Raw genomic sequence first — 27343 nt, forward strand, 5'->3', positions numbered from 1 at the left:
ATAACCTATTTAACTTAGAATTAATTAAAAGCTATTTTAAAATCTCGAGGGGGGGGGGTTAGGTCAAACCTGAAAATTGAAATCGATTCTCATGCAATACAAAAGATAAAAGAGGTATCGGACTATATTCGATTACAGAGCTGGAGTCCGTCTCTAACATTACCAAGGGAAGAACTGCGTAAAGGGAGTGAACTCGTGAAGAAGACGCGAAGAGTTGATTACATCTTGCGCAGTGCCCTCCCCTTTCATCCCCCCTCACCCCCCCACATCCCCTTAGTTTCTCCTTCTCCAAAGGCTCGCGCGAGTTTTGTCTGATTGAGTTATCCATTCTCTCCCCCTTGTTCCTAAACGAATGGTAACATTAGATATTACTCCCCGGCTCCCCAATCACTCCTCACTGCACCCGTTACTGCCTCCCCGCCCCCCCCCCACCACCACCACCCCTATGACACGCCAGTCCGCCAAATATAACTTCATCTCGAAGAAAATACGTGATGAGACCATGAATTAGGAATCGAGTCTTCAAACCAAGAATCCGATGAGAACAGAACGCACCCCAAGTGTGGACACCAATAGATCGATACGTATGTTTGTTTCTTGAAAGACACTCGACAGGAAGTGTCTAGGGTTTCGATTACTCATTTAGTTAAATTCATCACTGGAAACTGATTCATAAAGTCTTTCTTTCTGATTGTCTTTTAGAAACCATCATCTGAGGATTTGAACAGCAATTCTTGGATCATCAACCAACCGCTCTAACATATGTACCTACTCTATTTCATGTTGTAAAGCAGCGGTGGTGAACCTTTTTCAGAAAGAGGGCGCCTAATATTGCCGACACCTCTGTCAAGAAACATCACCAAAAAAATTGTCACCACCAATGGAACCAAATCTCTGCCGCTTCGATATACACTGTGGACACGAGTTTTGAAGCGCTGGATGGCATCGCAACACGGGCAGGATGAGGTCCGCGGGTTGCAATTTAGGAATCACTGCACTTATCAATGCATCTTGCCTCTTTCCCATTTATAGAAACCTTCGTTATTTGCATTTGTATGTTTGTGTGTGTTTTTGTGTGTGTTTGGAGAAAGTTTGATTAAATTGCCCATTGCCTCCTAAATCAATTCTGCCCTAACCGAAGCCCACTGCCTCCTGCACCAGTTCTGGGTATACTATTAATCAGAAATGTTATATATTTCGTATTCGCCTTTAACAAAACAGTGTAGGAAACAACACTTTACGGTAAGTAGCCCAACCTGACATACAATGGTAAGTCTAATAATGGAAACATGTTATTGCTTTACTTCTTCATCCTAGTCTAGAGGTGTAGCTTAGGGCCCCTAAGAAATATTTAGCAATGACATACAATCTCTGGAATTATAAAGAGTCCCAAAAAGAGCCCCCAAATCTCAAATAGGGCCAATTCAGGTCTATAAGCGTTACTTGATGTTGTCAAGCTCAATAATAAAAGTTACATTTCCAATGAAAGAACTTTTGATAACGTCTATTATTAGTGATTTTCATTATTACATTTTAGTCGGAGTAATCTTCTCTTTATTTACACTTTAACTTGCAAGATCTTATTTACATTTGTTAAGCAATAAAATACAGTAACTCAGAAAAAAAAAAAGAAAAATCAATATTGAGAAATTCAGAGGCTATGTAATGGAACTAAAAATAAAGATTTTCAAACAAGTCAAATAAATAAACAATGTCAAGGCCGTCATATTGAAAGATCAAGTCAAGAATAAAAGTTATTTTCTACTACAAAAGAAAGAGCCTAAAAAATGTGACCTTTCAGTGCAAAGAGGTTTCACATAGTTTATGTTTACCTTTTTGAAATTCATAACTTATCAACACTAGTCTTTTTCTGTACACCAGATAAAAAAAAAACAAAAAAAAAAAAAAAACACTTTTCATAGTTATCTCCCATAAATGAAACTCTCCGATAGAGATTAGAACGAATTTCCTACAAGAAAAGATCTTTAGAAAATGTGTTTGGTATCTCTCTGGATACTATTGTGGTTGGATAATAACAATACAAGTCAAAGGATAGATTGAAAATAGACTAACTTTTATGGACTCGTGTTTCCCCATTAATCCAGTTTGTTACAAAAAAGTTATTCTTGCAACTTCAATGAGCGCATTGGAGTTTTTGTTCCACGCGTCTTAGAGTTACAGTTTATATTGAAATATCAAAATGTCCGAAGTTTTGGGTCAAGAAAGTTTTCTTTGGTTAGATTTGATTTGATTTGATTTTGATTTTAGTCACATCGGCACAATTTAGGCCATGTCATGCCTGCATTCCCTTAAGGACTACTCTTGAGAAGAATGTTTTGAAAGTAGTAGCAGAGCCACAGCAGACACAGCAGCCACAGCAGCCACAGCAGACACAGCAGACACAGCAGACACAGCAGACACAGCTGACACAGCAGACACAGCAGACACAGCAGACACAGCAGACACAGCAGACACAGCAGAGACACAGCAGAGCCACAGCAGAGCCACAGCAGACACAGCAGACACAGCAGACACAGCAGAGCCACAGCAGAGCCACAGCAGAGCCACAGCAGAGCCACAGCAGACACAGCAGACACAGCAGACTTCTTAAAATCCTTAATACGTCGATCCAGGTCTACGGGGGAATTATGGGTGTGTGCTAAGGGGCAGTAATTAATACCTTAGAACAAGAGTCCGCTCTGAAAGAATTTCGTGCTAATTACAGTTTCTACTCAACGTCATAGTTACTACATAGTTTTTACAACACGCTGTTATGATATTTTTTTTTATTAAAATGACACGTATTCTTAATTTAAAAATATAAATAAAGAATTCGTACCTAACTTATCTTATAAAATACAGACGTTACTTCACTAAAGGAGATGATTACGTCCTACGCGTGTTCCATGGTTAACCTAGTCATGCGTGTTAACCAATGACTTCATTCTTCCAAGTTATTGCTTTTATTGGCTGACTCAGGCAACCCATTTCATGCTCTAATAGCACTAGGGAAGAAGGAGTATTTGTAAACATTTGTCCTAGCATATGGGACGAGGAATGTGCCTTTATCTTTGTGTCTTTCAGAGTATTTTATTAAATTTTGTTTTTCTATTTGAAGATTATGGCTCATTGTTTTATGTATATATGCTACTTTACTTTGAAGTCTTCATATGACATGATTTTTAGATTTATGCGACACATATAGACAAATAGAATAATGACATATAGGATCATGAAATGTTGAACAGAGACATATAGAACAGTGACATATAGAACAGTGACATATAGAACAGTGACATATAGAACAGTGACATATAGAACAGAGACATATAGAACAGTGACATATAGAACAGTGACATATAGAACAGTGACAGATAGAACAGAGACATATAGAACAGAGACATATAGAACAGTGACATATAGAACAGTGACATGTAGAACAGAGACATGTAGAACAGTGACATATAGAACAGTGACATATAGAACAGTGACATATAGAACAGTGACATATAGAACAGTGACAGATAGAACAGAGACATATAGAACAGAGACATATAGAACAGTGACATATAGAACAGTGACATGTAGAACAGAGACATGTAGAACAGTGACATATAGAACAGTGACAGATAGAACAGAGACATATAGAACAGAGACATATAGAACAGTGACATATAGAACAGTGACATGTAGAACAGAGACATGTAGAACAGTGACATATAGAACAGTGACATATAGAACAGTGACATATAGAACAGTGACATATAGAACAGTGACATATAGAACAGTGTTCTATACACAGTGACATATAGAACAGTGACATATAGAACAGTGACATATAGAACAATGACATAGAACAGTGACATATAGAGTAATGACATGTAACTGTTTTAACATAGAATAGTACAACAAGGAGAAGCGAACACTGTCTATGCCAGAACTCAATAGCACCACGACCTATTTTCACTAACTAAGAGTGACAGCGATATAACGTCACCGGTCTGTACAAGCTATTGGTCTAAACTGCCCACAGGTTGTGACGTTTTTAATCCTAGAGTGAAACTCGAATCTCCAATTTGAAATTATTTAGTGCTACAAGCGGAAGAGATGAGAAAATCTGATCCTGCAATGATGAAAAAAATGCAAAACTAAATTATCTCCCTTATCAAACATGGCTTCGTACACCAGATGCACACAAAAAGCTAGCTATTTATACATTTCCCGCAATATTTAAAAATCTACAATTAAAACTAAAATTTGAGAATTTAAAAAAAAAAATCATATACAGAATGTAATAGATGTGGTCACGTGAACAAAGCCGACCAATGCTATTTCGTTTCGTATGGGGAAATAGAAGACGACGAAAAAGGATTTCTTTAGTAAAAGAGAAAAAACGGGAATTTTTTTTTTTTTAAAAAGCTCCACACTTGTGAGACCGACTGAACATTAAATTGACCCTCGAAAGACAACTAATTTGTACTCGTTAGATGTGACAAAATATGTAGGTCACAACTGGGTCTCAGCAGCAGTGTCAACTGTACCTAGGAGATTCGACCCACTAATTAGTATGTGGCATTGAGAAATATTAATTTCATATTACTGTTGTATCATTGTGCAGCTTACCATAGTTGTAACATCACACCAAAGACTCGATTAGCTCCAATTCTGACATACTGACATGACATACTGGCATACTGACATGATATACTGGCATACTGATATGACATACTGACATACTGACATGACATACTGACAAGAAGTGGAGACACTATACAAAACACTAATGATGTTAATAACTGACTTTCGCAACAACTTTTCAATAAGCTAAACAAGGTCAAGGATGTTAAGTGTGCTTCACTGTTGCGAACTGAATGAAAAATGAATAAGAATTATAAAAGTAATTTATAAAAAAATGAATGCTGTAGCGTTTAATTCTAAAATGAAACACTTTGTCAAATGGCTCCTTATTTAAAAAAAAAACAAACTACTTCAATGATGGTAAACAAATGTTTCTTTTGTTCTTATTAAGGTCGTTACAATCTACATACCTGAGTAATCGCCCTTTGTTTTCAAATTTAGAACTGGATTCTTTCCTAGACAGCAATATCCTAACAGAAGATTTGAATCTCTACTTCTACTACCTCTCTGTTACTGCTTGTGAACTGTGTATTGAAAGAAGTTTAAAATTGTGGCAGTGTCAGAGTGAACGTTTAATACTTCCTCCATCTTGAAATGTTTTCTACAAACTGAAGAGAGAAGAAAATTTCATTCTGTACCGGATGCACCAAAAAAAAACAACATATTTATATTTTTCTTTACGCCTTAGATAACATTCTTTAATTGTCTTCTATCAACGACAGATGCTCTGAGTGCCGCATTTAACCTCTATAAGCACTAGGGAAGAAGGAGCACTTCCATGGTTTTGTCCTAGCATACAGAATAAGAAATGTGCCTTTAGCTATTTCTCTTTCTGAGTATTTTATTAGGTTTTGCTTTTGTACATGTAAATTAGGGTTTAGTGTTTTATGTATTATTGCTACTTTACAACAAAGGTGAACCCCCAAAAGCGTCTCTAAGCCTAGTTCAAAGGTCACTTTACTTCTGCTGTCAAGGCTGGTCTAAAATGTAACGAGAGAGACAGAGACTGGGAGTGAGAGAGAGCGTGAGTGACAGAGACAAAGAGAGAGAGGGGGAGAGAGAAAGAGGGGAGAGAGAGAGAGAGGGAGAGAGAGAGGGAGGGAGAGAGAGAGGGGGAAAGAGAGAGAGAGGGAGGGAGAGAGAGAGGGGGAAAGAGAGAGAGAGGGAGGGAGAGAGAGAGGGGGAAAGAGAGAGAGAGGGAGGGAGAGAGAGAGGGGGAAAGAGAGAGAGAGGGAGGGAGAGAGAGAGGGGGAAAGAGAGAGAGAGGGAGGGAGAGAGAGAGGGGAGAAAAAGAAAGAGAGTGGGATTGAGACAGTGAGTGACAGAGAGAGAATGAGAGAGAGAGTGAGAGAGCGGGAGTGTGTGTGAGAAAGAGAGAGAGAGAGACAGAACATACAGACAGCTGGTTAGAAAAGAAAGAGATACAAATGTGATCAAACATCACTGCTGGTTATCTGATATCGATCTGTATTGTGAATCTAATTATCTGGTAATACCAGGTTTGGTTGACCTAATGAGTATATCAACTTGAACTGGGTCAGAAAGAAGTTTTTTCAAGCGTAAGAGTTTTCTTCTATCTTCGCTTCCTTGGAGCAGTGATACCCAAACCACGAGAGAGAGGGAAAGAAAATGAAATAGAGAGAGTGCGTGAAAGTTTGAAGGGTTAGATGAAGAAATGTGTGTGTGTGTATGTGTGTGTGTGTGTGGTAGAGAGAGAAAAGAGACAAAAGAGAGGGAGATCATAAAAGTAAAAAAAGAAAGGGAAAAAAAAGAGATAATGAAATTAGAAAGTTGTGGAAAAAAATGACTGGGTCAGAAAAAGAAGTGTCTGTCTGTCTTTAAGTGAGAAAGAGAGGGAGAGAGAGAGAGAGAGGGAGAGAGAAAGAGAGGGAGAGAGAGAGAGAGGGACGGAGGGAGAGACATGAAAAGAGAGAGAAAAAAAGAGAAAGAGAAAGAATGAGACAGAAAAACAGAAAGATAGAAAGAGAGAGAGAGAGAGAAATGAAAAGAGAGAGAAAAAAGAGAAAGAGAGAGAAAGAGAGAGAGAGAAAGAGAGAAAAAAGAAAAAGAGAGAAAAAAAGAAAGAGAGAGAGAGAAAGAGAGAGGAAAAAAACAAAGTGAGAGAGATAGAGGAAAAGGGAAAGAGAGAAAAGAGAAAGAGAGACAGAAAAAGAGAGAAAGAGAAATAAAGAATATAAAAGAATGAGAGAGGGGGGAAGAGAGAGGGAGGAAGAGAGAAAGTGAAAGAGAGAGAAATATTTAGACAGTTAAATAGAAAGATAAAACTAAAAAAAAAAAAAGTACCTATACTCCAATATTTAATTGATACAAACTATTCATACATATTGGATGCACAAAGAAACACGCAATCAATAAACCCAAAGTGTTTTTTTATTTATTTTTTTATTTTTGCTCTTGCAAGAGAACTTCTTGTAGGCCTGCTTGATTGCGTGGAGTACAGACCTCGTTCTGATTATAATCTCGCCTTCCACCCCCAAACACCAATCACATTACTCCAGGAAGTGTCGTCTTTAAAAATCAATGCTGGGTGAATCTTTTTTGTCACTTCTGCTGATCCCGTCTGAGAGTTATCACCCCTTCCATCAGACATTTTTCTTTCTCTTTTATATCTTTATAGAATTTGTCATCGTAGAAATTTCACACGAACATACAAAAAAAAAAAGCATGGCATCTTAGCTGACTCCAACATGTCATCATTTCTTTGAAGATTGGAGATTTATATCAAATGACAGGATGACTTTGACAGTTGTCATAAACAGGAAATGTACTTGACAAAAACACGGTCCATCAACATGTAAACATATTCAATGATGATGTTTGGTAATATAAAGATAAAAAAACATTTAAGTTTAAGTTTGCTGGGAAAAAGAAAAGCAGATCTAGGTCTGACAAACTGCTGACTTGTTTTAGAAAACGTAACAGAAAAGAGACTGGCAGTGAAACAGACACGTGACTCCGTCGTAACAGTGGAACAGAAATATAGCTTCATCTTATTAGTGAAACAGACATATATCATTATCCTAATATTGAAAAATACACATAGCATTATGACGATATTGAAACAGACACATATCTTTATCTTGATAGTGAAACAGTGAAACAGACACATATCTGTAGCTTGATAGTGAAACAGTGAAACAGACACATATCTGTAGCTTAATAGTGAAACAGACACATATCTTTATCTTGATAGTGAAACAGTGAAACAGACACATATCTGTAGCTTGATAGTGAAACAGTGAAACAGACACATATCTTTATCTTGATAGTGAAACAGTGAAACAGACACATATCTGTAGCTTGATAGTGAAACAGACACATATCTGTAGCTTAATAGTGAAACAGACACATATCTTTATCTTGATAGTGAAACAGTGAAACAGACACATATCTGTAGCTTGATAATGAAACAGTGAAACAGACACATATCTTTATCTTGATAGTGAAACAGTGAAACAGACACATATCTGTAGCTTGATAGTGAAACAGACACATATCTGTAGCTTAATAGTGAAACAGACACATATCTTTATCTTGATAGTGAAACAGTGAAACAGACACATATCTTTATCTTGATAGTGAAACAGTGAAACAGACACATATCTTTATCTTGATAGTGAAACAGTGAAACAGACACATATCTTTATCTTGATAGTGAAACAGTGAAACAGACACATATCTTTATCTTGATAGTGAAACAGTGAAACAGACACATATCTGTAGCTTGATAGTGAAACAGACACATATCTGTAGCTTAATAGTGAAACAGACACATATCTTTATCTTGATAGTGAAACAGTGAAACAGACACATATCTGTAGCTTGATAGTGAAACAGTGAAACAGACACATATCTTTATCTTGATAGTGAAACAGTGAAACAGACACATATCTGTAGCTTGATAGTGAAACAGACACATATCTGTAGCTTAATAGTGAAACAGACACATATCTTTATCTTGATAGTGAAACAGTGAAACAGACACATATCTTTATCTTGATAGTGAAACAGTGAAACAGACACATATCTTTATCTTGATAGTGAAACAGTGAAACAGACACATATCTTTATCTTGATAGTGAAACAGTGAAACAGACACATATCTTTATCTTGATAGTGAAACAGACACATATCTGTAGCTTAATAGTGAAACAGACACATCTTTATCTTGATAGTGAAACAGTGAAACAGACACATATCTTTATCTTGATAGTGAAATAGTGAAACAGACACATATCTTTATCTTGATAGTGAGACTTAATACTTCGACAGTAAATGTATTTAGATACTAATAGCACTATTAGAAATATAAAAGAGTATCATTATATCATATTAAATTACGTTTCTTTTCTAGGTCTTACATTTTTAATTTTTTTTTTTTCCTTTAGCTTAAGTTGTTTTCTGCTTTTAAATCCTACTTTTAAGTCTAACCCTAACTCCAACCATTATAGCCTTAACTTTATTTCTAACCTGGATAGTAAACATAAACCTAACCCAATCCCATTAAACTAGCTCCAGACGGCACCATAATCTTATAGTCCCATCTTAATCTCAGACGAATTGAACCCCTGATCACCACCCCTAACCCTTATAGCGCACACAAACGTATTCAACGGCCAGAGCCATAAATCGGATTTCATCGTTCCTTCTTAAACCTATAAACCTTTTTTTTTTAAACACCCAAAAACGAATTCATTTATATCAACATTTTAATACCTTATATGTGTGTGTGACGCTTATGCATAGGTGTGTGTGATTCGAGTGCGTGTGAAAAATGTGTGTGTGTGTGAACTGTGAAGAATGTAGGTTATTTAATATATGTGTGGGTTCGAAGACGTGTGTGTGTGTGTGTTTGAATGTGCGTGTATCTGATGGTGCATGTACGTTCCCTAGCGTAATGGCCACTCTGTTATCTGTCCCGACAATCAATTGGCCACATAGAATGCAAGAGGGACTAGATAAGAAAGTAAATCAGGCAGGGCTCCGGAGAGATATGTAAATACGGGACGTCCCTATATCGAGCCGCGGGTAAGTGTTCTTGTCACATCTTATCAGCCACCGTGTCTAATTGCGTCAGAGAGATCGCGGTGCCAGGCCAATGACATGTTTGTACAGTGGACAGACTTTTTGTTTTTTTTGACGGCGCGAGGATATTGTCACCTCAAGACAATCTTTTACTTAGAGCGAATCAATCGAAGAAGTTTGATTGGCGATTGAATAAATACAGTTGTAGTCTAAGCCTCAAAAAAAAAAAAAAAACTCCTCCAAGTAAATAAACAACAATGTTGAGAGCGATATGGTGTCTGTGGATTTTCTTCTTTATTTATTGGTCTATTTTTAGGATGTAGTTTCTTTTTGCTATTTTGTTGCTGGGGCTAAAGATTGAATAAACTGACAACCAATAAATAAAGAAGAAAATCCAACATATCTTGGTGTAAAATTAGACCAAAGACTGTCTCTAAAACACTTTATGGCAGATTTAAAAGAAAAGGCATCACAAAGATTAAACATAATAAAACACCTAGCAGGAACATCCTGGGGAGCTGAAAAGAAAACCTTAAGACAGTTACTGGACAGACTGGATACGTCAGATCTGTAATGGATAACTGTCTCTCAACATAAGTAGCTCCCAACAAAACCTATCAATCATCATTAGACATAATCCAAAACCAAGCCTTGCATCTAATCAGTGGAGGTATGAGAACTACTCCCACAGCAGCCTGTGAAATAGACTCCAATATTGAACCTCTTAAGTTAAGATCCTAGGCATCACAGAAGGATCCTAGGCATCACATTCAAAGACCGCATCACAAACCAAGAAATCAGAGACAGGGTTACTGTAGCGATCGGAGCCCATGACGACCTGCTAACTATTGTGAAAAGACGAAAACTTAAAACCTTTGGCCACATTACAAGATCTACGGGGCTCGCAAAGACCTTCCTTCAGGGAACAGTGCCAGGGAAAAGAAGAAGAGGCAGACAGAAAAAGCGATGGGAGGACAACATTAAAGAATGGACAGGCCTGCCATTGAGAGAGGTTCTAAACAAGGCAAAAAAAGGGAGGAATGGAGAAAGACGGTCGACAAATCTAGCCTGGTGCCCCAACGGTCCAACAGACTAAGGGATAGGTAAAGGTAAAGGTAAAAAGTTAAGACATAACAGAGCCGCATTAGAAGCTATTGAGAGATACAGAAGGTTGGAGGAAGATCATCCTAATAAATTACTAACACAGAGAAATAGGAAAAACTACCAAAAAAAAGCAAACGACTCTATTCCAACTTACTGACGAACTAGCCCTAAAACACCACCTACCCATTAACAGAGAAAACATTACCAGATTTTCACACATAACGCCCGGAATAAACTACAGACAACCAACCATTAAAACACATTTACTAAATGACACCTTAACAAAAGAATCAAATCCACTGGAGCTCACTACTTCCACTACAGCCCAACATAACCAACACCCTGTAAGGCAGTGCTGAACAACTGAAGAAAACAGCACACTTTGTTTCCTGGCAAACTTCGGCAAAAGAGCTCACAGCTCAGCAGCAATAAAGCTAGCTAGAAGAAGAAGAATGGCGTCTGTGGAGGAGAAATAATGTTGCTGCGTTTGTATGTTTACTGTTTTGTGTTTATAAGAATAGAGTTGCCTAAGGGTTGCCGTAGGGTTGCCGCAGGGTTGCCGCAGGGTTGCCTTATTTCTTTGTTGAACGTTTTGAGGCTCAACGATTCGGGTTGCTCCTTTTCTCCGTTTAATGTTTTGTGGTTGAAGGAATGAGGTTGAGTTGTGTCTCGATCTGTTAAAAGGAAAATACGCTTGACTACCAAACCAAAGGTTTAGAAGGATTTGAACTCTCAAAAAGCGTGCATGACCTGCTCTGTTGAAAGCAAGGCACTGTCACCTCTGCTGGCCACTCCCGACAGTCTAAAGTAATTTGCTCCAAGTAACCTAGCTTTAAATCTAGTTTCTGTACCAACAAGCTACGCTCATGTGTCTTTGACTTGAAGTGTAGTTATCTTTCTTACTAAGATCTGTGGCTGAGTGGTGTAAACCGCTTGGTCCTTAACTGAGGCGGATCGAGTTTGAATCCCAATGTTGACAAGGGAATTTTGTTTAAAATTAGAGATTGGACTCAAGTTGAGATGTGTTTGATGAACGCCTAAACGCAAGGAAGCTTTCTCCCATATTCTTCTCATCCCATGTTAGATTAGACCAGAACGCATGGTACAAGTTAACTCTTTCTCTCCTAACTGACGATACCAACGTTGATTCCACCAGAATGTGATAAATAATTACGGAGGGAAAGAGTTAAAGGAACTTTGAAGCTGCGATTTAAGAAAAAAACATTAAACTAATAAAAATATTGATATGATGTTCAGAGTCGTATGACACCACGTCACAAGAAAGTGATTTGTCCTGACAAACTCTAACATAGGCCTACTTAATTTGCACCGATGAGAATAATAAACTTGAATGGCTGGCTCCACAGTTAACCTAACTACATATTCTTTTTCACAATTTTATTTCAGACAAAAATTGTGTCATCATTTTGATAGATCTGACAGTTTCGATAGGCCCACGCCATCTTGCGTGCTTCCATGAGATGTTGTGGCTTCAAAGTAGAGCTCCTTCCTGTCATGCGCTGTATGGAGCAAGACTAACAAGCATTTCCGGCAGGATCTTCCTCGCCAATAAGAGTTGTTTTGATTAGCTGCAATATGTATGTAAGCACCAGGAGTGGTTCCCTTTCAAATGGTTTATCCTTTAAAATAAAAAATACGAAACCTAATAGAATATTTTCTGTGGTTATTGATTTTTTACCCCCACCAACTAAGATGCTTAACTCTTTCATGAATTCTATTTACTCTCGATGAAAGTTATGCGCTCTTTAGAATCCATTTTTAAGAGGTTCTTTTTACCACATTGCAAAACTCGGTTCGATAAAAAAAAAATGTGAGCTAGTCTTATAAAAAAAAAAATTGAATGAAAGATGCGATGTGAAAGAGTTGGAAATGTGCAGATCAATCTTTTGAGAAACACTGTGGATGATAGAAATCAACATACATGTAGATGAAGTGGTAAATGAAATATGAATAAGTTTTTATAATGTAGGCTCCATCAAGTTTTATCTATTTCTCAACTTAATAAAGTTAATGGAAAGTAAAGAATGTAAGAGAGAGAGATAGATAGAGAGAGAATCACTAACTACCAACAAGCTGGAAAACATGATTTATATAAGTAGATAGTCAATAGAAAAAGTACTATATTTGAGCTGGTAATGTGTGGTTGTTAAAAGAGCCTCGTTTTGAAATACAGTCTGTGGTAAAACTTGAAATGTAGCGTCTATTTTTCCACTGCTTGTAGAAAAAAATAGGCGAGTGTCGTGAATGGCTGGGCTATCTCAGGGAACAAGGGTTCAAATCTTTGAAATACTTTTTTTTTAAGTCGAGATTTAACCCGACGATCAAAAACGTCTTAAGGTCGCCATTTTTTGGTCGTTCTTTTTTTTGTGTTTTTTTTTTACATAATACCTCTATTCAACTCGTACCTTCGTGGAAACTTCTGGGAAAAACCTGGACACAGATCTCGAAAGCAGCTCTAACTATGTTCCTAGAAATTAGTCAGTGGATGTATACCGTTGGAAAAAGAATTACTACCTCGTATTCTAAATGTAGATCTGCAGCCCTATGATTGAAATATTATAAAGTGTGGTAGATCTATACATTCGCTTAGTTCCATTTTCCTAAATCTAACATTCATTTGTTACAAAATGTAAAATAATTACTAAGTTGTATAAAGAAGGTATTGTCTTTTTTTTTAATTGTTGCTAATTTGTTGTTACTTAAGAACCTGGCAGGGTTGCGTGCAACTTCTAATGTCAAGGTTGTTTTTCTGGTATATATTGACACTGTCTATGTCATTTTTGACGAGCATATTTGAGATTTGTTTTGTCCACACTATCCATAAGACTTTTTGTCTTTCTTTCTCTGTAAGCTAAAGCACTAGTCTGCAAAGTTAAGTCTGATAAAAACTCCAGCGTTAAAACTCAAGTCACTGGCATTGGACGCTAAAGGGCCCATCAGCCGCTTGATTTATGACATGAGTGGTTTAGAAAAAAAAAGGGCAAAAAAAAAAAAAAAAAATCCCGTCGCTTGCCTCCAGGCTTACAAAGAGTTGACTCCCTTGACCGCTCTCTTGGCGGGCTCATTAAACTAGACTCTATTCATACCTTGCGCTACTGAAAACGTTTGAAACAGAAAATGTTCAAGTGTGATAAGAAACTTAAAACTAAGTGGAACCAGAGGGGTAAAAGAAAAAAAACATAAGGGGGCTAGGGAGGGGGAGGGGCGGGGGAGAGAGAATTGGTTCTTCAAGAATATAGTCAGAGGAAGTGACGTCAGCCGACTTCCGCGGACAAATGTTTGGCGAATACTGTCTGGAATAATTGCTCGAGGGTCTTAGCTTTGGGGGTCGATGCGGGAAGAAAATGCCGACCTTAATAGCAAAAGTTATTTCATTGTCTGAGGATGTGGGGGGGGGTAGCTGGTAATAGTCGCCACTTTCAATGTCCAGTCGTTGTGCAGCTGTGATGGCGATCATGTTGTTTATATACAAGTGACCTACATATTTTGCCACATCCAAAGCAAGCATAACCATTGTCCACCGGTGCTCGATTGAGAAAAGGGGCCCCTTGTAATTAACATAAGGCAATTTATTCCTTTGCATTTTCATCTAAACAATATTTGAGAGGCCACCCAGGAATACGGCGGATCTAGGCTTTAGTTTATGTTGCCTATAGGTCAGTGAGTCCCAAACGTTTTCCTTAACGGAACACTTTGTTAATCACGTGATGACCTACTAGTTAATTATTCCAGTAGTTTATGGAACACCTATTCAGACCTCGTGGAACATAAGGGTTCTGCGAAACACAGTTTGAGAAACACTGCTATAACTGCATCTAGCACTGACTTCAGTATGTGCTATCTCGCATACAAAAGAAACACAATAAGAACGAGGCTATCTTCGATTCCAAAGATTAAGGATGAGTGCAGTGTTTCTCAAGACGATACAAGCCCATTTGCGACTTGCATATTTTCCCACACCTGATACAGACAGAGTCGTTGTCTATTAAAGTTGTTTTTTTTAAAGTATTCTGCGTTTGTCTTCTACTAGGGCTTTCCTTTGGGCCTCAAATGTGTCTCCAACAGCCTGTTTCAGAGGCCATCTGCTGCCAGCTACTTTCTTCTACGCCAGTGAAGGCGAAATTGCGCATAAGTTGGTCATTATAGAGCTAACGGAGACCGTCTTCATTTAAGCTCGCAAAAAAAAAACGCCTAACAAACAAGATCCAGTTTTAGCCACGTTTGTTTAATAGTTATAGCAGGAGTCTATAGGTTTAATGGAACTAATAACGTTAAAACAGATGCGGCCTTACGGGTGGCGAGTGGGACAACTACACCATGTCAAGACGGGTTTACGGGTTTATCTAAGGGTTGACTTCATTCCTCGGGTTCCCCACCTCAACAGGATAAAGCAAAACCCAAAGAGTAACAGGAAATCAAGTTGCAATATAACGAATATTGAATAAATGGTCACTCGAACGGAAAAGTTAATGAAAAATCAACAATTTTTCAACAATAACAATATTTAATAGTAATGTAATTACAAATTAAACAAGATATTTCAACTTGTTCACGACTCCAAGGGCGAGAAGACGACACTCTTCCTCATTTCCCCAAGCTTAACACCTGTTAAAACGGGGAAACAGAGAACTGTAACGTAACCAGCTAGAAAGCTCTCTCCGCTGCAAAGACAATACAGGAACTAAGCGTGACGAAAACACACACACACTATTCTCGACAACAAAACGCGCCCAATACAAACTACTTCCTAGACATTAAAACACAAACTAGTCAACACGAAAAGAAAACATCACGGGCGCACGACACTTCAGCCCCCGCGCCTTAGATGGTGGGCACCTCGATAATAAGAATCTTTTTCTTTTTTTTTTTAAACCTTTAGCCCAGGGGTTCTCAACTTGTGGGTCGAGACCCCTTGAGGGGTCGATTGACGATTTGTAAGGGGTCGCCTAAGACCATCGAAAATATGGATTGTATTTTATGTATCCTTGTATTGCTGTGTATGTTATGAGGGGGGTGGGGGTCGCGGCAGAGTGGGGGATAGTAAAAGGGGGTCACCGAGCTTAAAAGGTTGAGAACCGCTGCTTTAGCCCATTATACGAGTGTACATATATCCGTCGTCCTGATATAACATTTGCCCGGCGCACTGCACTGAACCGCCTCTGGTAAGAACTTAAGAATTTTTTAGGTATAAAGCATATCGCTGTTATATGTTATAGTATTTTTTTTTTTACCTTTAACTACAAAGACCACCGTTCCTGCTTCCTTTAATCTAGAATTTTTGTACCGATAAACATTTGTAAAGACGTTTCGTTATGTTTTTTTTAAGCGCTATCCACCAGCAGAGAGAATTGGTGATGTTATCTTCTTATCTTATCTTATAAATTACAGACGTTACTTCAAAAGAGAAGATGATTAAGTCCTACGCGTGTCCCTGAAGTCATGCATTATGATCAGTGACTTAAGCTCTACAAGGTCGTTGGTTTTCCCTGGATGATTCAGGTAACCCTTTCCGTGCTCTAAAAGCACTAGGGAAGAAGGAGCATTTGTACAAACATGTCTTAACATATAACGCTATAATCTCCTTTGCCGTGTCTAGTTTATATTTGTGTCTCTCAGAGTATTTAATTAGATTTTGTGTGTCTAGATTGTGGTTTAGTATTTTATGCATATTATTGAAATCAGTGATTGACCAAGGGATTGTCAGACAAAGACAGTGTTCAATCATCTTGGCTCTTACTTTGGCTCTACAACCAAGTAGTACAACGGTAGACAGGGTAGTATTGTAAATATCTTTCAATTTACTGAACCGCGTGTGCCACAATCTGATCTGAGCCATACTGTGCACACCTCCCTACCTTTATAGGCCTCATTCAGTTATGAAACGAGTAAGTCTCATTACGTGGAGGACTTTTTTCCTGTGTCTGTAGAGCCCATCATATGCATTGCATTTGATTTAGTGGTAAAGGAATCGTGGAAATAACTTATAATTTTATCAATTGGTTTGGATCAGTCATGTAATTAAATTTGCAATAGATCTAGGGCTAGGCTAACAATAAGAAGCGTTTATAAAAATTAAAAAAAAGGGGGAATAACCTGAATTCGAACTGATGGCTTAAGCCTTCTCAAGCCAGTGGAAAGCCTACCTACATGGAAGATTGCATAGCTATCTATTGTTTCTATTGTCTCGTCCATGACTCAAGGGGACTAATTCAGCTTATACCACTGTTTCACACAAGTACATCTTCTTCCCTTGTTTGAGATACCAAACAAAATAATTAATTACCAATAATTACTTAACTGATTGGTTAATTATTTTATTGATTCATGTGTTGTCAGGTAAAAGAAATAATTGTGCGAAATTTCAGCTTGATCCGAGATTGGGCGTCGGAGAAATAACGTGTACAATCTTTTGACCAGAGAAAAAGACAGACAGACGAACAACAACAAAAAAATTAAAATTAAAAACTCAAAATAGCAACAACAACAACAAAAAAAAACTAAAACAAAAAAAGCACGCGAATTTCTCTTTTTAATCAAGAAAAAAAAGGGGAATGTTTTTATAGTGTATTGTATACCATAGACTTATATATTATATCTAGGCTGGACACTTATTCGTGAGTGATCGATTCACAGACCTATATATATAGATTTTTATGTACGTAATTCTTTTTCAAGCTCTAAGGGAAGTCGCCCCAATCAATCTTTTCTGTCTTAGAAAAGTAATGATCTTTAGTTTTCAAAGTTTAGAAATAATGCAAAATCATTTCTCGGATTTTCTTTAGAATGGGCTATAAATCACATAATCACTATATATTCTCGCTTATATATGAAACAAAGCCATTTCCTGTTAGTTTCCATTGGGATAATGTTTCGAAAATCCTAGATCGAAATAATTCATATCTGTTGATTTTAATCATCTAATGTAGCCTACATTTAAATTGATTGATTACCTAGATCTTTCTAGATTATATATCTAAATATTGCAACATAATAATTATGAGATGAGAGTACTCTTATTTTTGATGTTCAATTACTAGATCTAGATCTAAAAATTAAATTATTTGTTACGTAGGTAAGGGTTGAAAAAAAAAAAAACTTTACTTCTTTTAACTACTTTACAAAACAACGCCTTGTTTCAACTTTCTAAAAAAATTTCACGACATTTATTGTAGTGTTAAAAAATCTTCATGTCCAGTCTAGTTATAGTGTATATCCATGGTGTATACATAAGACTCATGTGTTTGTTCTCCTTATAATACAACGTTACAGTTTCACGTTACACGGTGTTACATTTTTTAGACATAAGTTAGGTTTTTTTTTTACGATCGACGCAAAATAGTTTAAAGCTAATCTTATTTTTTTTTTATTACCGGAAATGAGAAAAGCAATATTTGAATTTCGAAATATTTCAGAAATTGAGTTTAGAAAGTTTATCTATGCAAGCGTCTTCTGTGCAACGTTCGACATTTTAAAATAGCATTATATAGAAGTTGGAGGCGAGGAGGTTGAGTGGTAATGCGCTTGGCTTACGAATGGAAGGGCTCTTAGTTCGAATCTTGGTGAGAACTGAGATTTTTAATTTCGGGATCATTAGGGCCCCTCTGAGTCCACCCAGCTCTAAATGGGCCCCTCTGAGTCCACCCATCTCTAAATGGGCCCCTCTGAGTCCACCCATTTCTAAAATGGACCCCTCTGAGTCCACCCAGCTCTAAATGGGCCCCTCTGAGTCCACCCATCTCTAAATGGGCCCCTCTGAGTCCACCCATTTCTAAATGGACCCCTCTGAGTCCACCCATCTCTAAATGGACCCCTCTGAGTCCACCCAGCTCTAAATGGGCCCCTCTGAGTCCACCCATCTCTAAATGGGCCCCTCTGAGTCCACCCATTTCTAAATGGACCACTCTGAGTCCACCCATCTCTAAATAGGCCCTTCTGAGTCCACCCATCTCTAAATGGGCCCCCTCTAAGTCCACCCAGCTCTAAATGGGCCCCTCTGAGTCCACCCTTCTCTAAATGGGCCCCTCTGAGTCCACCCATCTCTTAATGGGCATCAAGCGTTTGGGAAAGTAAACGCGGTTGTTGCTTGTGTCGTTATGGCACCCCCGTTAAACGTAGTGGGCCAAAGGAACAGATGACCTTTATATCTTCTGACTTATACATCATAATAATAATAGACAGAAGCTGGAGACGCAGTATTAAATATATACAAACATATCATTTATATACAAATATATTGACATAAATAGGGAGATAAAGGACAAAGTAGGTATACTATTTTATTTTTGGCCTAACCAGGATTGAATATAACATTTTTATTTTATATTCTTATTTGATTTAATAAACCCTCTTATCTTATCAAATACAGACGTTACTTCAAGAAAAGAGATGATTACGTCCTATGCGTGGACACATACAACATGGACACACTCACAACATAGACACAACATGGACACACTCACAACATAGACACAACATGGACACACTCACAGCATGGAAACACAAAGTAGACACACAAACATAGACACACATAACATACACACACAAAACATGGACTCATAACATAGAGGCACACAACATAGACGCACACAACATGGACACATTACATAGACGCACGCACAAGTAGGCATACTATAAATAGAGATAAAAGACAAAGTACGATACGATACACTAGAGAGATAAAGGACAAAGTAGACATACTATGAGAGATAAAGGAACAAGTAGGCATACTATAGAGATATAAATGACCAAGTAGGCATACTTTAGAGAGATAAATGACCAATTAGGCATACTATAGAGAGATAAAGGACCAAATAGACATACTAAAGAGTATAGAGAGATAAAGGAACTAGTAGGCATACTTTAGAGAGATAAAGGAACTAGTAGGCATACTTTAGAGAGATAAATGATCAAGTAGACATACTATAGAGAGATAAAGACCAAGTAGGCATACTATAAATAGAGATAAAGACCAAGTAGGCATACTATAAATAGAGATAAAAGACAAAGTACGATACGATACACTAGAGAGATAAAAGAAACAAGTAGGCACACTATAGAGAGATAAATGATCAAGTAGGCATACTATACTTTACTATAGAGAGATAAATGATCAAGTAGGCATACTATAGAGATATAAAGAAACAAATAGGCATACTATAGAGAGTTAAAGGACCAAGTAGGCATGCTTTAGAGATAAAGGAACAAGTACTTATTATATAGAGAAATGCCGGCCTATGTCCTAATACAAGAAAAAACTTGAATCTGTTACACGTGACTTATAACTGTCAATCAAGACAACACGTGACATCCATCATAACGTTACTTCAGTACAAGAGAGTTATACACTTAAACCAAATCCACCTGCTTTCTCAGAACTGGTTCAAACCGGAAGTCTCGTCATTTAGCATACATTTTCCAATCAAAACAACCCCCCCCCCCCCCCAAGGACACTAGAAAACCACTTATCAATAATAACACAATAATGTCTAGACATAAGAGAGTTCAGCGACAAGAACATTTTGACACGCTGTCATACACTTTTGAAAAACTTTAATGGACACTCCACTTGGAAGAAACAAATAACGTTTTTAGTTCCAGAAGAGCTCACTCCCATACTTGAACCTTTGCACACAGTAACCTTGTGAGCAACGAAAACAAAACAAAAATTGAATTCCCATTTTGTTCTAACAACATAATTGTCTATGATTAGAAGCCCAAACATATATAATATATAATAAGAAGCCAACATATATACATATTTATAATAAAATTATATATATATATATATATATATATTAACATTTATTATAAGGAGCACACAAAAATAAAATATTTATAGTAAGCCCTGATATATAAATATTTATTATTAAAGCACAAACATTAAATGTTTAAGATTTATTTATGTAAGGAAGCCGATGAGTCTTGAGTATGTTTGTAGCTTGTGTGTTTATGGCTTAAAGCCAATGCTATATGTCTGTTTTGTGGATGTTTGTCGCTTGAGTGTGTGTCTATATTATGAGTTCATTTTTTAGTCTCTGTTTTTGCGTCAATGTTGGGTGTTGATGTTGCTTGCCAATGTTACTTGTCAATGTTGTGAGTCCATTTTGTGTGTGTGTCTGTGTTGTGTGTGTTTATGTTGTTTGTGTCTATGTTATGTGTGTGTCTATATTGTGTGTTCATAGTATGTGTTCATGCTGTGTGCGTCTATGTTGTGTTTGTCTATGTTATGTGTCTATGTTGTGTTTGTCTATATTGTGTGTTCATAGTATGTGTTCATGCTGTGTGCGTCTATGTTATGTGTCCATGTTGTGCTTGTGCCTATGTTATGAAACAATGTTTTGAGTGTCTAAGCTATGTGTGTTGCTATGTTGTGTGTGTTGCTATGTTTTGTGTGTTGCTATGTTGTGTGTGTTGCTATGTTGTGTGTGTTGCTATGTTTTGTGTGTTGCTATGTTTTGTGTGTTGCTATGTTGTGTGTGTTGCTATGTTTTGTGTGTTGCTATGTTGTGTGTTGCTATGTTGTGTGTGTTGCTATGTTGTGTGTTGCTATGTTGTTCGTGTTGTTTGTGTCTAAGTTGTGTGTCCATGGCTTGTGTGTCTTTATTGTGTGTTTCAATACTCTGTGTGTCCATGTTGTGTGTCTATGTTGTGTCTCAACGTAGGGCATCTGTCAATGTTATGTGTCCATGTTGTGTGTGTCGATGTTGTTTATGTCTATTGTGAGTTTGTCTATGTTGTGTGTCTATTTTGTGTGTGTCCATGGTATGTTTCCTTATTGTGTGTCTATGTTGTGTTTCCCTATTGTGTGTCTATGTTGTGTTTCCCTATTGTGTGTCTATGTTGTGTTTCCCTATTGTGTGTCTATGTTGTGTTTCCCTATTGTGTGTCTATGTTGTGTTTCCCTATTGTGTGTCTATGTTGTGTTTCCCTATTGTGTGTCTATGTTGTGTTTCCCTATTGTGTGTCTATGTTGTGTTTCCCTATTGTGTGTCTATGTTGTGTTTCCCTGTTGTATGTCTATTATCTACGTAATCATAAGAAACTACATAACAACATATAACAACTCTGTTTAATAGTTTTAAGAAATGTCATTTTTACAGTCTCTCACGCCGCGACTATTGAAGCAATAACTTCCATTGACCAATCTAAACACGAAACAAGATTTTCATCTTTAATACACATTTATTTTATCTTTGGCAGCGAAATGGAGAAATAATTGGCCACACAAACGGACGACCGGGAGAACTAAAAAAAACAAAAAACAATAGAAATCTCCTATCACTGACCATCAGTGAACGTCGGTACTGAGGGACCCCTCAGACTACGTCAACCACTGTTAGGTTATTTGAGTAGAAATCGATAAGTCTTTGGTATATTACAGTGGACATAATGGCACCTTTAAAGCCTGATAACTTGGCCAGGAGGTTTGATGGTTGACTCGACGGGAAGTAATTATCGCAGTGTTGCCAGTTTGACTGAAAATAGCATTATATTTTCAGCTCATTTATATTTGGCTGTAGTTTTTGAAAAAAATTGCGATAACGTGACTCGTGTTCTCTCCCGATAACTATATTAAAATAGATTATTCATGTTTATAAAACATTTTATAAAACATTTTAATCTTTTTGTTTTAGTTTGAATATTGCCTTCTATTTGCCTTCTTATTTGTTTGTTACTAGAAATGTTTCAGTCGACTGAATTATTTAAAAAAAAAAGACAATTGTTTTAAACAAGGAAGCAACTGGGGAATGTTTACTGTAAAAAAAAAAATAGAACTGTAAAAACAATAATAGACAGCCGGGTCAATAGTAGTGCTAGTCAAATTGACCCAAACATCTGTGGCATTGATCGAACTAAGAGCGAATATTGCGACAAAAGAACTTCTCTTGAGACAAACATAAAAAGGTCATCCAACTGTGTCTCGATTTTTCTATATCTCACTTGTGACAATAAAGTTTAGCGAATGTCCGGCCCTCCTTGGACACTATTATACTTCTAAATAATTAAACCACGAAAAAAATTTCAAGAATAAAAACTCATTAATTAATTAAGAAATCCAACAAGAATAATCACACAATTACAACGTTAGAATCACATGTACATATTTTTTTTAAGCCAAACTAGTAATATAAATTAAATAAGATTAAATCAGTTAACTGACCTATTCCTAGTAAGTTGTCTCCCTTTTGAAAGATTAACCAAACCATAATACCAAAGAAATAAATCATGAAAAGAACCTTTCGGTCAAGACTCTTCATCGAGTGCTCATTTTGGAGTGAGCGCGTCTTTCATCTTGTAGAGCGCCATCAATTTTTCTGAGAATTTTTACTTTCCCCAAGTTTTTAACAAGTTGTTTTGTTAGTATCCAGTTTTCACTTGCAGACATGGCCTCTGGTCTTATAACTAGTCTCAAAATAATTTTCTTTGTTTTGCTTCCTTAATATCTAAAGGTTTCTACGTTTTGAAACTTGTGGTTATTAATTTGAATATTTTGTTCTTCAGCCTACTTTTCTCTTGTCATTGTCACATATATTGTTTTGTTGCCATTTATTTCAAGTCCTGTTGGTTTTTCTTTCTGTTGTGCGAAAACTCTATCAATTTGAGAAGTTTCTTTACCCAATAAGGCAACGTCATTTACTGTTCTTTAAAAGCATTGAATTAGAAGGCAATGAAAAAGAAGACATACTGGCCGTAGAATGAAGAAAGAAGACAAGATGAAAATGATAGCGTGTAGAATAAATGAGAATTGGACCAGTTCACATCCCAATTAAAAGAAAATTGGACTCCAATTATAAGCTATCTCGACATGACCAACGCATAATCTTTCGACTCAGAACCGGACACAACAGAAAGAGATATTGTACAGAATGAGACAGCATATGTTCTGGAAGCTAAAAGTCGGGTCTAACGAAACCTGCCCTTGTGGAGCATCATCTAAGAATGCTGACCATGTCATTCAAAGCTGCATACTATATCAAGAGGCCCGAACAAGAGTCTGGCCCCAAAGCCCTCCCATAGAACCAAAAACTATACGGAGAACTGCCTGATCTGGAAACCACTGCGGGGTTCATCCGAGACCAACCGTCATAGAAGGCCTCAACACTGACATGCGACGTCACAACATGTGGGCAGTGGAGAATAATAGTTCGCTGCCGCGACACAGGTTTGTCTCCGCTGCCCACAGATTGTGACGTTGCAGGTCAGTGATCAGGCCTTCTATGCCGATTGGACTAGTTTCACATCCCAAATCGGATTACAGATCTGAACCCTCTGATAGAACGAAGAAGAATAAATATACATATGCAATTATATTGTATAGATTGACTGTATATCCTTCCTGTTGTTTGTGGATTTATGTTTTCTCTTTTGAAATATTTTGTCATTTGTAGTTTTCTCCCTTAAGACTAGAGATGGGAATCGAACCCAACTTTTAAAGTTCGGGTTCGGTTCGGTTCGGTCAGATTTAAGTTCGAGTTCGATTCGGTTCGATGACGAGTATAGTTCGGGTTCGGTTCGGTTCGGTCAGGTCTAAAGTTCAGGTTCGGCTCGGTTCGATGTTATGGTATTATGGTTTAATGCAATTTATTAGTTAAAACACTTTATTTTGAATTTTTACATAAAACAAATAAAACAAATACTTTGCAATATATAATAGGCCTATAGGCAATACTTTTTCCAAAATAATGTTGCCTACATACATTTTAAGCGTTAAAAAAATTTCTTAATGGAGATGGAATTGAAGATGCTGCAGGTTTTCGCTCAAGTCGGCAAGTGGTTTAATTCCGGGAGTGACTCGGCGCTAAGCGTATTCTAACCTTTTTCTCTTAGTAAGAAGAGAGAACTTTTTAAAAAGGCTAATATCGATGTGCTTTCTTTCAGAACGCACTATTCATCATAATAAAAAAATAAAGTCGAGGGCTATATTAAATCTAATAATAAAGAGGCAGACCTGGCCAATAGAATTATGTAAGGGACATTCTAGATAGGCCTACATATTGCGCACGTACTTCTATAAAGGGCGTGATCTTTTTAAACAAATATTCTTCGTGTAAAGACGTCTCCATCGAGGTTGTTTTTTTTTCACACATAAGTCGTCACTATAATAAATTGCAATATAGGGAAGAAATTCGACTATTCTGAGACAAAAAAATGCAGAAGAATCACACTAGCGGAGATGTTTTAAAATGTTTTCTTTAAAATGTTTTGTCCCATATTGTGCATACGCGCCTCGCAAAAAGCAGTCTACAGTTGACAAGGTCTTACTAGAAGATAAAATGACATCTCCTACTTAATATATTTTAATTTTAAACATGTAATTATACTAATATTCAGATAAGTTACACTGAAAATAAATCATTTTTTTCGACGCCCCCTTTCCTTGTTAGTTGGTCGTTGGTTTGTCACTTACAAACAGCTAGCACAATTGAACCAATAAAGGCGTTTTATATTTTTACCGGTAAGGATAGTATAGACAGTATAGAGGGACTTCTTACGCTGGGTAGGGCACGTATCCCGTATGGGAGAGAAACGTATGCCAAAGGCAGTCTTTTTTTGGTGAGCTAAAAGGTGGTCGACGTAACAGAGGCTCCCAAGGAAACGCTTCAAAGACCAGCTTGGGCGTCAACTTTCCTTGGCTGACATAGAAGAGAGCACCTGGTTGCATGCAGTCTCAGAACGAGTCAGTTGGAGTTCACTCCCGAAGGCCGCAGGATACACATTTGAGACCAAAAGAAAATCCGCTGCCGAGAACAGACGCAGACGCGAAAAGAAAAAACTAAATCGACCACCTGCGGACAGTCGTTTTGCTTGTCCTGGCGTGACAAAATATGTAGGTCACAGCTGGGACTACGCAGCCATGGGAAAAACTGCATTCCTCACTAATCTTCGGACTCGAAGACAAGCTTTATTATTATATTTTTAATTAATAAACTTTAAAATAAATTTCTTATGTGAACAACTCAATATAGCCTAACTGTTATTACAATATTCACATATTGAACTTGAGATAGAGATGTAATATTAATGAAATATACTGATATTTAAACAAAATCTAGGTCACCACAAAACAACGTCTTTACTCTTTCTTGTCTCAAGATTGTCTGTCGTTTCACATTTGCATTACGCTAATTTCATCATCTTCAATGCATAAACACAAATCAGTCGCTTAACCTCTTCTTATCGCCACCAGACACCACACACACACTCTATGACACCCCTTTTTGTGAGGAAGTTGCGTCTCCCCATCCCCCAATTCAAGGTACTCGCCATCCCCACCCACGGTGGAAGACCCAAAGTTTGAGAAACGCTGCATTAAAATTACTGATGATCATTAATGCAAAACAGAATAATGGTAAAGATATTCAGAGGCGTAGCTAGGAATTTTTCATCCTTTTGGGGCCCGGGAGGGGCTTGACCTCTTTGGGGGCCCCTGCATTTCGCTTAATATTGAATATTTATTGTAAAATCCACTCATTTTGGGCCCCGCTCAAGTGAGGCCCAGGGGGATTTTCATTTCTCCCCCTTGTGACAGGTGGGGAAATGTGACGTGTGTTTGGCGCGTTTTATGTCTAGGGGATGATTATTTTTGAAAGCAATCACACCCCCACTTATCAGCATGTGAATCGGGAGCAGGCACGCAACGAGACAAAGCAATGAAAGATAGATACAAAAGTTAAAATAAAGGATATTTATTTACATAAATATACATATAATAATAAAAAGGGGGAGGGTTTGCATCTATCTCTAGTATATTCTATGTTTAATCATCACTCTTGCACATGATAAGAGAGTATGTCACTTTGTCCTCTGACTTAGCTGGTTGTCCTGTTGATGTCGCAGCTGGCTGTGTCCTGGCTTGAGGTTCTGCAGCTGGAGGTGGCGCTCTAGCGGATAGAGGAACGCCGGCGATATAGTTCTTGTGGAGTCTCAGTCCCAAGTTCTAGTATCTGTAGTGGGCACAGTATGGCGGGTGGCCGGATACCGTGGGCACAAGGTTACTGCGGGCAGAGCTGATCTGCCGTGGGCAGCGTGGTTGACAGGATATGTCCAGTGAGTTGCAGAGGGTTGGCGTAGCTATGACGTCTCACACAGATCTGGTCTATAGGGACGTCGCACCTAATAGCTTGACAGGTGGGCTGTCGAATAGGCGGGCAATGCCGATAGCGCCAAGTAGTAGAGTTGAGTAGATCTCAGTAGGCAAATGCAGCGCTGAATAGCACTAAGCACAACTGCAGGTAAATAGATCGTTGATCCAATAACTAGGCAATAGGTGATAGGCAAATAGGCAGACACCTGAGGGAGGCTGCGGATAAATAAAGACAAGTTAGGACATGTCTCTCATACATCTTATCGATGCCCTCGACTGAGGTGCATTCGTCAGATTGGTAAAATTGCTTTAGAGCAGAAGGGGGAGGTGATGACAAATGGGATTTGGAAAATAGATGGATGATAGTAGCAATATCAAAATGTACATAAAAGGGGAAATAATAATCTCAAATGAACAACACAGGTGGATAGAGAAAGAAAAGGGGGGGGG

At 37.7% G+C, this 27343-nt stretch overlaps 1 protein-coding gene across 3 annotated transcripts in view; it reads right to left on the reverse strand.

The window, feature by feature from the left end:
- Window positions 1-27343, reverse strand: part of LOC106060200 (leukocyte tyrosine kinase receptor-like) — a 190196-nt gene that overhangs the window by 129959 nt on the left and 32894 nt on the right. For 2 of the 3 annotated variants that reach the window (XM_056022529.1, XM_056022527.1), the window contains one exon: window positions 5049-5246. The exons of the other annotated variant lie outside the window; for it this stretch is intronic. The gene's annotated coding sequence lies outside the window, so the exon portion shown is untranslated. The remainder of the gene's footprint in view (window positions 1-5048; window positions 5247-27343) is intronic. 3 annotated transcript variants of the gene reach the window in all.

The sequence above is a fragment of the Biomphalaria glabrata genome, chromosome 3 (assembly GCF_947242115.1).
Source record: "Biomphalaria glabrata chromosome 3, xgBioGlab47.1, whole genome shotgun sequence".
NCBI lineage: Eukaryota > Metazoa > Mollusca > Gastropoda > Planorbidae > Biomphalaria > Biomphalaria glabrata.